Source organism: Phalacrocorax carbo, chromosome 18, assembly GCF_963921805.1.
Source record: "Phalacrocorax carbo chromosome 18, bPhaCar2.1, whole genome shotgun sequence".
NCBI classification, from domain to species: Eukaryota; Metazoa; Chordata; class Aves; order Suliformes; family Phalacrocoracidae; genus Phalacrocorax; species Phalacrocorax carbo.
The window spans coordinates 2,705,463-2,715,546 of record NC_087530.1 but is presented as its reverse complement, the minus strand read 5'-3'; the positions used below and the strand labels follow the sequence as shown (position 1 = coordinate 2,715,546).

The 10,084-nt window shown below is 40.3% G+C and overlaps 1 protein-coding gene across 1 annotated transcript in view; it reads left to right on the top strand.

Moving 5' to 3' along the window:
- The first annotated feature begins 406 nt into the window (after positions 1 to 406).
- Positions 407 to 10,084, top strand: part of DAB2IP (DAB2 interacting protein) — a 204,521-nt gene continuing 194,843 nt past the window's right edge. Inside the window, exon 1 of the mRNA XM_064468964.1 lies at positions 407 to 749. The gene's annotated coding sequence lies outside the window, so the exon portion shown is untranslated. The remainder of the gene's footprint in view (positions 750 to 10,084) is intronic.

Here is a 10,084-nt window from a genome sequence, read left to right as displayed (position 1 = left end):
GCGTTTGTTGTTTTTAAGACAGAGAAAAAAAGCAAAGATTGAATTCTTATTGTGACTTCTAACCCAAGAGGAAATCGATCACACAAATTAAAGATATGGAAAATGTAATCAGCGTTTAGGATTTAGGGAGAAAAAGCAGGTGCATTCAACTTGCAGCCGGCGCTTAGCGCGCCCAGGGTTGCTGAACCGACTGCCTGTGCCTCTGACTAGGAGAGAGGCGTGTTTTATTTTCCCTGCTTATTCATTTTCTGAGTCATTCATCTTGTGCTATAGCTATTGAAAACTGTAACAGAGTCTGGGAAGCGCTTGGCTTTTGAGTGCTGCCTCCTGATTGGACTAGGGAATGCTGCTGTTCGGGAATAATGTGTGAATACCATCTGCTCCGAGGAGCTGGGAGTCTCAGTGAATTTTGCTTGGAGAGGCACCTTTAGCCAGGACTCCAGGCAAGGGGAGCAAGCTTGCTTTTCCTGTTTCTTGTCCAAACTTTTAGTTGTTGCTGGATTTCCTTTCCCTGTAAAACTTTTTTTGTGCTTTGCTCAGGGGCTGAGGTGCTTCTCCTGTGGGTTTTGGGGTTGTTTTTTTCCTATATTTTTTTTTCCTGCATGGGATTTCTGCAGTTCAGCATGCACACCAAACGGGGAAATAAATCAGCAAGTTTTGCAGCTGTTTATTGCAGCACAACAGTTAACATGGAATGTCTGAGTTGCTTTGAGAAATTACTTCCAAAAATTTGACCTGCTCGTAAAAAGGTAAGCACAAAGTTAAGGACTTTGGAAGTTCAGGGACCAGCTTTTTACTTGCATAGAGGTTTTATTTCGTTAGGAATGAATATGTGTCATCTGAAATGTACAGTTGCCGTGTAGCAATTCCTGAGGTGAAAGTCTGTGTTTTGTCTCAGAATTTCTTTAATGAGCCTGAAGAAATAAGCAGAGTTGGAACAATGATTGTCTTTGCTCTTCTGTATAGAAATTGTTTTACAGTAGGTCTTACTACAAACTTTCTGCAGTGTAAGTGTAATTGTAATTCAGGACAGCATAGATTTTTCAGTTTGCACCTTTATGAAGAGAACTCTCTCAACTCTTGTTGTCCTGATTATGGAATCTCTTTTTCAAACTGTTATCTCAGAGAAAACACAGCTATTTTTCAGCAGTCCAGGTTTGCAGTGCATTCCACTTCAGCAGACAAGATGTAGTTTGAGAGCCCATTAAATCCTGCTCACTAACGACCTGCTGGTGTAGGCTCAGTCACTAGAGAGAAAACTGTAGCCATTCCTTTAACCTCAGAACAACAGGCCTGACACCAACACGATTGATGGCCACCACTCTCCCATTACTGTTAGCACATACCTAACTTCCTGATGTTACTGTTTTAAAACGTAGTTTGTTTTTTTTTTTCCTGAAGGTTACATTTCAGTCAGACACTTCTATCTACACAAGGCGAAGTTAGCTAAGAGGGGACATGAAATATTGATGTTTAGCAAAATCTTAGCCCTCCTTCCACTGAGTCAGATTATTCAATTCACTGTTCTCTGTTCCAAGGAGAAATCTGCAAAGCATATTTCTAAGACTTTGTTTGCCGAAGGCTTCACTATGGTTTATTTTTGACAAATACCTGGTTTTTAGCTTTCTCTTTTGTGTTGGTATGTTAATTATAACTGTATTGTTATAGTTGCATGTACTCATATGTTTCTAAGAGAAATGTTTAGTACCTGTAAAGATGGGGATGGTGGATTTATGTAACTGATACTTGATCTAACCTAAACTTTTCATATTGAACCCATTTTAAATAAACAGAAGATCTTACATCTAACATGCCCTCTTACAGTCAGGCCGTTTGAGCTAATATAATACAGAAAAGAGCTGTTGCTGTCTGCAGTTTCACTAAAAAAAGAGATTAACGATTAGGCATCTTTTCACTTAGTCATTTTTGTGGCAAAATGCCAGATCATCAAAAGCGACTCTTTAATGAGGAAAAAAAAACCCAAACCTTAGTTTGCTGAAGCCTGAATCAGGAAAGTTGTTGCAAGCCAGAGAAGGAATGCCTGAATCACACAGAGGTGCGACACCACTCCCTTGGCTGGCGGTCGCTGTACTTGCTTAGAATATAGAATATACGGATTAAGGTCTCCCCGCGCCTGGTGCAAGCCAAGTGTGTGTCTCTTATTTTATGTATGTTAAAAAACCTTGAAAGGTCATGCATGCACCAACACAAACGGGGTTTTCCAGTAATCATGACATTTTTGGGGATAGAAAAACTATTTCTCATTCACTGCTGCTGATAATAATAAATGTTCACTTAGGTCTTTTTTGGTGGAATGATATTGTCAGTCATAGATTTCCCAGGTGCCCTTTTGTAATCTGTCATTGGGCCAGACATGATTGCAGTGAAGTAGCATGGGGAATGAAGTTCTGGCCTTTGAACTCCAGAGGTGAAGATCACTTCCATTCCAGACATAGCAGAAAGCTCTGTAGCTGTTGGCAGTAGTGACTGAGTATTAGCAATAACTGAGAGTATACGGGACAGTGGAATCGGAGCGTTTTAATTCAGTGGTATATACATATGCGCACTCAAATCAATCACCAGCTGATCATAAAAGCGTGTTTATTTTTTGCTCAGAGTGGACAAGCTTTTTGTACTTCCCCTTCATCAAACACAGTAGTTACTTGGTTCAGTGGTCTAACTGATGTATGTTTTTGCATGGGTTGAGTTTATAGTTTAGGGGCTTAACCCTTCTGTTACTGCTAGATCCCTCAAGGAAGCTCTCCACAACTTAGCACTGGCAATATTTCCTTTTAATGTGATCCTGTGTAGCTGCAAAGCACTTTTTGTTTGCCTGCCTATTGCTAATATGCTAGCATGATCATCCATACTGCAGTGCTTAAATGTTTTTCACTCTCTAATCCAGATATCTTCATGCCAGCTTAAATGTGTTGCTATTATCCTGTTCTTAGGAAGGGGAGCTGAATTAAAAGTGGCTTGCCCAGGAAGCTTTTATCATTGCATCTTCCATCCTCCTGGTTAGCTCTTTAGCCATTCCTCTTGCTCACGGTCTTCCTCCTTGCCCATTTCCCTTTCTTCGCTCTTCTCTTCTTCCCTCCCCGCCGCCTCAATAAAAAAAAAAGAATAAAATTGCTGGAGGACATGTGTCATTTTGCTGTGGCATTATCCACCTGACGTGTCTGTATGAATTTGGAAAATGTCAGTGCTGTTTTTTTCAGCAGACCAGGGTATTTGTTTCCGTGAAGATGAAGAATTGCCATTTTCACTGTAGGAAAGAGCACTTTCTTGCTCAAGTGGCAACTCTGAGAATGCAACTACGCTATTGCGCGTTTACTGCTTCATTTCAGGAATCCACCTAGATTTCTTGTCTCCACCACAACTCTCTTGCCTGGCTTAGTTGCCAGACTTTCTCTGGCAGTTCAGTCTCAGTTCACAAAGAATATGGCTCCCCCTGCCATACTCAGTGCCTGGAGTCTAAATCAGTACGTTTTTAGTGAACTTCAGCTTAAGACAAACCTGACCTACCCAGAATATAGGTTTCCAGTGTGCAGATATGAACCAGAGTGACGAGGCACTACCATTAACATTAAAGTACTTTGCATGTATCTGTGCTAGCTATTTCTGTTGCCTTTTATATAATCAAATATTCCTTTGCCAAGAAGTAAAATGTAATAGGAACTATTTTTCTGTTCTTGGGAGTATTTTTGCTGGCTCTGAGCTCCTCTGAATAGATGCCGCCTCCTGCTATGATGTCATTGCTTCTGGTGCTTGCCAGCAGACTATTAAAATTTTAAAGATCAAGATAAAATCAAGATAAGACAACAAAATCCGGATAAAAATTGGCTGTCTTGCCTCCATTTAGGTCAGATGAAGCATAGAAGCCAGTGTTTTAAACAGAAGAGAAGCATTAATGGAGAGAGGAAGACTGGAGAAACTGGGACAGTCTAGCAGCAAGCACAGTAGACCAGAGAATTCCTGGTTTCTGTTTCAGACTATGTGAAACCATTTTGCAGAGCAGCTGTGGAAGTGAAAATCCCTGAAAATCCGTGGAAAATAGGTTTGATTTTGAATTTCCTCATGGAAATTTTGGAATTTATTCTTTCTTTCAAACTATTTAAGCCCACATCCGCTCTTATCTCACAGGAGACTGTGCTAACGGCCTTGCTCTGGGGTGGATTGTCTTTAGTTCCCCTGACCCAGGATCTCTAATGTCTTCTGCTGTGAACAATATGTAGTGGCTGGAAGAGGGACTGAAAATGAACAGCTTGTCTTTCCTTCAGTCTTGGGAATTCAGTCTTGAAAAAATGTAGCCAGAGCTGTATGGCGATTATGTGAAGGACTTCTGAATGATCAAAATCGGATTTTCTACAGAATAAATTATTTCCCAAAGAAAATTCAGCTAATTTCATCTTTCTATGTCTTTTTCCTCCAAACTTGTCTTTTGAGATAGCATTTCGTTACCAAGTTACAGTGCCTTACTCTTTGACTTCTATAGAGCCTAAAGCCATGCTATTCCTACCATCAGGCACAAAAAGTAAAACATGTTCTGAACTGCTAAAAGAATATCAGACACTAGTGATATTTCTTTGATTTCATTAGTTTAGCATTTAATTCCTTAGAGTTAATGCTTTAAAATAGTTAACTGCCACATTTAAATTGAACTTGGTCAAAACTTGAGCGTTTTTGTATGTTTTTCTTGGTAATTTGCGAAAAGTATACATTGGATTGTACTGGAGGTTGCAAATTCATTCCAAAACCTGTACTGAGCTACCTGCTGGCCTTCTGTACTTGCCCGGCTGCCGTTTCTGTGGTTGGCATTGTGAGAAGCGGAAGGCTGCTATCTGGACTCCAAACGCTGCGTGGGTGTTGTGCCAAGAGTAACTATGGAAGAATAACCACAAACCTACATTAGTGATCCTCTCAGCCATGAACCGAAGATTTACACCTCCTTTATAAGGATTAGTTCAGGCTTCAGGGCCCTTCTTTCTGGCGTGCTCATTACTGGGGACTGTCACTTGGCAAACTGCTGTGATAACTTTGCGTCATGTGCCTTCAGCGGGCTGAGGGTGAAGCTGGAAGAGCCGCGGGTACTTCAATAAAGGCCATAGGTTAAACCTAAAGTGCACTGTAGAATATAAAGCTATTAAATTTTAAAGGTCTTGTTTAAGGTTGAGATTCCTTAATATTTCAAATAATAAATATTTGTAGATATTATGTGTATAGTATGCACTATATTAGACATGTATACCTCTACACCAAATAATATGGAAATCTAAAAGGGGTGGCCTACCATAACATTCCAGAATATATATTTCCAGTCCTTCTTGCTGAAGTCCCCTACAGCGTCCTTAGCTTCTGATCCTGACCGCAGCAGCTTCAAGGCAGGACAAGAACCTCCCTTGTTCTGAGATCCTAATTTATAATTAAGTAGCACAGAACTGATGGCAAGGAATACTGTCAGGTGAAATGAGCCGTGTATTTAACTTCATTCTGCAGTCACATGTCTAATAGAACTAAGATTAAACAGTTTATGGACAGTGTACAAGAACTGAATCTCTGGTTGGAAAATAGGTGTCTTGAGAAGTGTTTGAAGAGGGTAATGTCTTAAATGTGCATAATACCTTTCACTGAAAAAAGAGGATGCGGTTTAGATTAGGACAGTATGTTTCTCAAACTGCAGTACATGAAATGGCTGCTGGGTATGTCTGTAGTTTATAGATTTTCACAGAAGAATTTCCTGATAGTGTTAATTGGAGAAATGGTGATAATTATTAATAGGATTAGAAGGAAATGGAGAGCACTGATAATATATGCAAGCTTGTGCTTTTAATACAGTTTGTGTGGGTGAATGCAGGCGGGGAGTAAGAGAGAACGAGTCTGTTCTTAAAAAAGAAATTCTTACAGAAAGATTCATATCTTAGTACGTATGGTTTCCTTGATTTTCTTATAATTTTATCCACATGGCTTTCTCTCTAAAAGCAAAGCCCCCAACCCACCCCTACTCCTACTCAGAAGAAGAACTGCCGGTATCAGAAGACAACACTAACTTTCCTCCCGAGAGTGCTGAATAACATCGTAGCTCTGGAAAACGCAGAATAAGAGGATATTCCATCAGCCGCATTTTCAGGGCAGACTTTTTTATGGGTGGAATGAAAAGACTCAGGAAGAAAGAAGAGGTTAACAGCTTGTTGGCCTGTTTGTCACACTGTCATGCTAAAAAGGTGAACGTCTCCTGCAGTGTTAAGAGCAAGCTGCAAGGCTAACCAGCTACCTGGCTTTGAAAGAGCTACCAGTGTTCAGGACTGAAGCCGTTTCCTTAAGGGAATATCTAACACAAATCTGTTCAAGTCTCGAGCTTTGTGACAACAGGTTTTTCCTTACTTTGTAGAAAAGTCAGCAGTCCAAATAGGTCATACATTTTTTAAAAGGCATTTGCAAATTAACAGGAAAGACGTCCTGTCATATTTCAAGTCTAAATTAAATTTAGGGTAGGAAGAATAAACTTGTTTTGAGCTTCATCCAGTGTTCTGTCAATACCATAAGAGTCCAAGAAAGAATTGGACAGATTGTCTCACTTTGTGTTTTCCACTTCTGTACATTAGGATGGGAAGAGAACTGGCAGGAGAGGGAATTTCTGTTCTCCTGTAATGTATTTTAGTATTTTTGGTCAAGAAGGTCAGAAAGGCTTTTGTCAGACACCAAGACCTGGAAGTTTTGGTATTAGGTGCCTGCCACCTTTCTCTCGGCCATCTTTGTCTTTCCAGGCTTTCCTGGAACCTCATCCTGGTCTACTTTGCTGTCGGTAACCCTTGCCCCTCCTTAGCCACAACAGCACAAATGATTGAAAGCTACTGAGCTTTTTTTTCTTTTTGCCATTTAGTCCTGTCTGTGGAGCCGTTCTTCTGATGCCCCTCTCCTAGTCACTGTTGTTCGGACTTTCAGTGGTAGCTTTCAATTCAAGTCAAATTTAATTCCATTATGCTAAGGTTATATTTGTCTCAGATTTCGTGTTTAACTGTGGGATTTCCACAGGCAAACACCTGTGTCTGCAAAATATCTGTGAATAGGCGCCTTAGCAGCTTTGCATCCTAAATAGGCATGAAACCAAGAAGCCAAGACACTCCTGCAGAAGTATGGACACAGCTGTGAATACAAGGCATCCCTTTTTGAAAAGATGACTTTTTTTTGGTGGATTTTTTTTATAACTTTTGGTAAATTGGCATGGATGAGGAAAGCAGTGATTTCTCTTCTACTGCTTCAAAGTTTTCCCTATATAAATATGTCCTAAGGCTGTGGATAAGCTCCTCTTGGTTTCCTAAGGGCCTTTTGAGATGGCTGGCTGACTTCTTGATCTCAGGCATTTGGTGCATCTAAAAGCAAAATGGAGAATTTTTTTAAGCTCCCCCCTCAGCGTTTCGTGGACAGCTGATCAGATTCCTGCCCAGCTCTCATTGCATTTGCTCTCATTCACACCCTGCTTTTATGTGCAGCAGAGTAAAACTGATTTTGTCGTAGTGCAAGCGGGAGGAGAATCAAGGCCTCTGTGTTCTTTATTTCATTGCGGTTCCATCTGCCCAGTAACTGCTCCACGATGTTAACCTCAAATATAACAAAAAGGATAAATAAACTCATAGAACAGTAATGATCGAAACGATCTCTGTGAACACCACTCTCTGAGTTGCACCGACATCAGGATCACCCAGAGCTCGCTATAAAAGGTGTGCAGTTTCGGCTCCCTCCCCTGCCGTTGCTAGGTTTACTGCCACAACAGTCAGACGAGAACCGCTCTCGCACATACGGATAAATGCCGATGCCTGCCTCAGCAGTTACACCTCTGTGAAGAACTATTGTTTTGTGCTAGATTTTGGGGTTTTGTTCTCTTCCCTCCTTCGGTTCGAAATGCAAAAAGCAAAGAGTGGAGGAGGAATAAAGGAGTGCTGAGCTTTTTTCAGTATTCAGCCTTGAGCATACCTGTCCTATAAACCATCGACCTGGACAGTACTTTAAAAAAGGAAATCTGTGGATGTTGTTCGGGAAGAGCCATGTAAAGTGACCTGGCTTAGAAGCAGTTGTAAAATTGTGGGATTTAAGTGATTAAATTCTAGTAGGTATATACTGTATATTTGGGAAATAAGCCAGTTAAGTTCAGTGGTTTACTTTTGGTTTACATTTGTCTTTAATCTTCCCTCCTGGACCTGAACCCTTCCCTCTTCTTGGCTGTGCACATTGTAGGTACATAACAGGTTCTGAAAGCCTTGCTTTGCGTGCATTTCATTTACCTCCTCTTTGATTACAGAAGTCATGATCTTGATGGGAATTAAATACTGTGTCGACTGACCCTTGACACTGATTAAACTGCTAAAGACAGAATCTGTCTGGAAAAACAAAAGCGGTCAAACTCATGCCAACGTCTACAAAGTCCATGGTTTGTCTGCGTTTTTATATGCTGTACTAACCTGTATTTTCTTAAAACCTGGAACATTCTTTCTCTGATGAAGGGAACAGGTGTCCCATCAGCTCTCTGGAAAGGTGTCACCATTTCATGTACGATTACAAGAAAGATGTCTGAATCTCTTTAATTTAGTATCCAGAATGATCAGGAGAGGGGTCATTAACAAGGGGAAGCAGAGTTGTTCTGTCCTTTGTGAAGTAAATATTCATAGAAATGAAGTTCCTGGGTGAGCCAGCAATTTATGCTTGCATTTTCTCTAGTCTTTCTTACATTACAGTGCTGTCTAACTAAATTAAGCAATTATCTCAGCTAATAATGTGCTCTGTTTTCTTCAAAGGGAAAGAGTTTATGTACGAAGTCTGGTCATGTTTGAGGAAGCGCAGCACATGATTTGACTTGACATACTTCAGGGTGAAGACCCGATGTGTTGTAAACTTGCCAGTGTTACAGATATTTGTAAATTATCAAATTCTGTACTCTCTACAGCATAAGTGTTTTTGAAAATATTGATGCTTGGTTATTAAATCAGTTCAGTTCAGTTCAGCTCAGTATCGTGTTCCTTGCAAATGGATCCCACATCAAGATACGTTCTTAAATATTTTAAGCTAATTATATATGTACATATTTTGGTGTAGGATAGAGATTAAATATAAATCAAAAACCAACACAGAGAAACATTCCTCATTGGCTTATAATTAACTTCCTCCTGCTGTAAAAAACTTGTATCCCAGGAGATGTAACATATGGATATTTTGAAAAGTCTGTAATGTTTAAGGGTTAAGTGTCCACCTCTTACAGATGCTTTGGATATATTCTCTGGAGGCCTAGCCAAGCAACAGTGCTTTCCTCTGTCCTGATTTCTAATTAATTAATCCCTAATTTTCAGCTGGCAAATGGATAGATGTGCGCCTTAAGATGAAAGATACTGATTTTTCTATTTCTGATCTTCCCATGTTTCAGGGAGCGTTGGAAACTGTCAACCCTTCACTAGTTGCTTCTTCTTTTACTGCTTGAAAATTTTCTTGAGAGATTTTATCTCATTCTGTGAATTGTCTGATGCATTTAGTATAGCTTCTGCTTGCCGAGTTCTTACTAAGTAGAACTGGTTTCAATAAATCATTGTAGCTTTAAAAAGTCTGGAGTGCCAGTCATGGCAGTTCAGAAGAGGGAGGAGGAAAGAGGAATAGGAGAGCTTTGCCACTTGGCAAAGAGCGAAGGCAATTCTCAAAAGAAGAGTTTGAGCAGGGAGGTCTGTGAGAGGAGATTGTGGATATCATTCTCTTGCAGGTCAGGTTAATATTTCATCTGTAGAGGTGGAACAAAGTCTTATTATGGCTGAAAGTGGTAGAAAGTTAGTGGGTTCAGCTTACTTTGTCAAGCGTCTCCCTCAATACAATGTGCAGTATAATGTTTTTCTAGCCATGGAGTAACTGCGATGTGTCTGGAGTGCGTTAGTCCAGAGATATGGGAGCAAGTTGCTTAGCATTTGTCTCAGATAAATGCAGCTGATCCCTGCCTCGCTTTCCCGAGCAGTAAAATTCCCACCCGCAAAAGTTAAATCTGCTTTGTCATTGATCCAGCTAGTACACAGCACATTTGTTTCATTCACAGGTTTATTCCTGTAATTGCTTC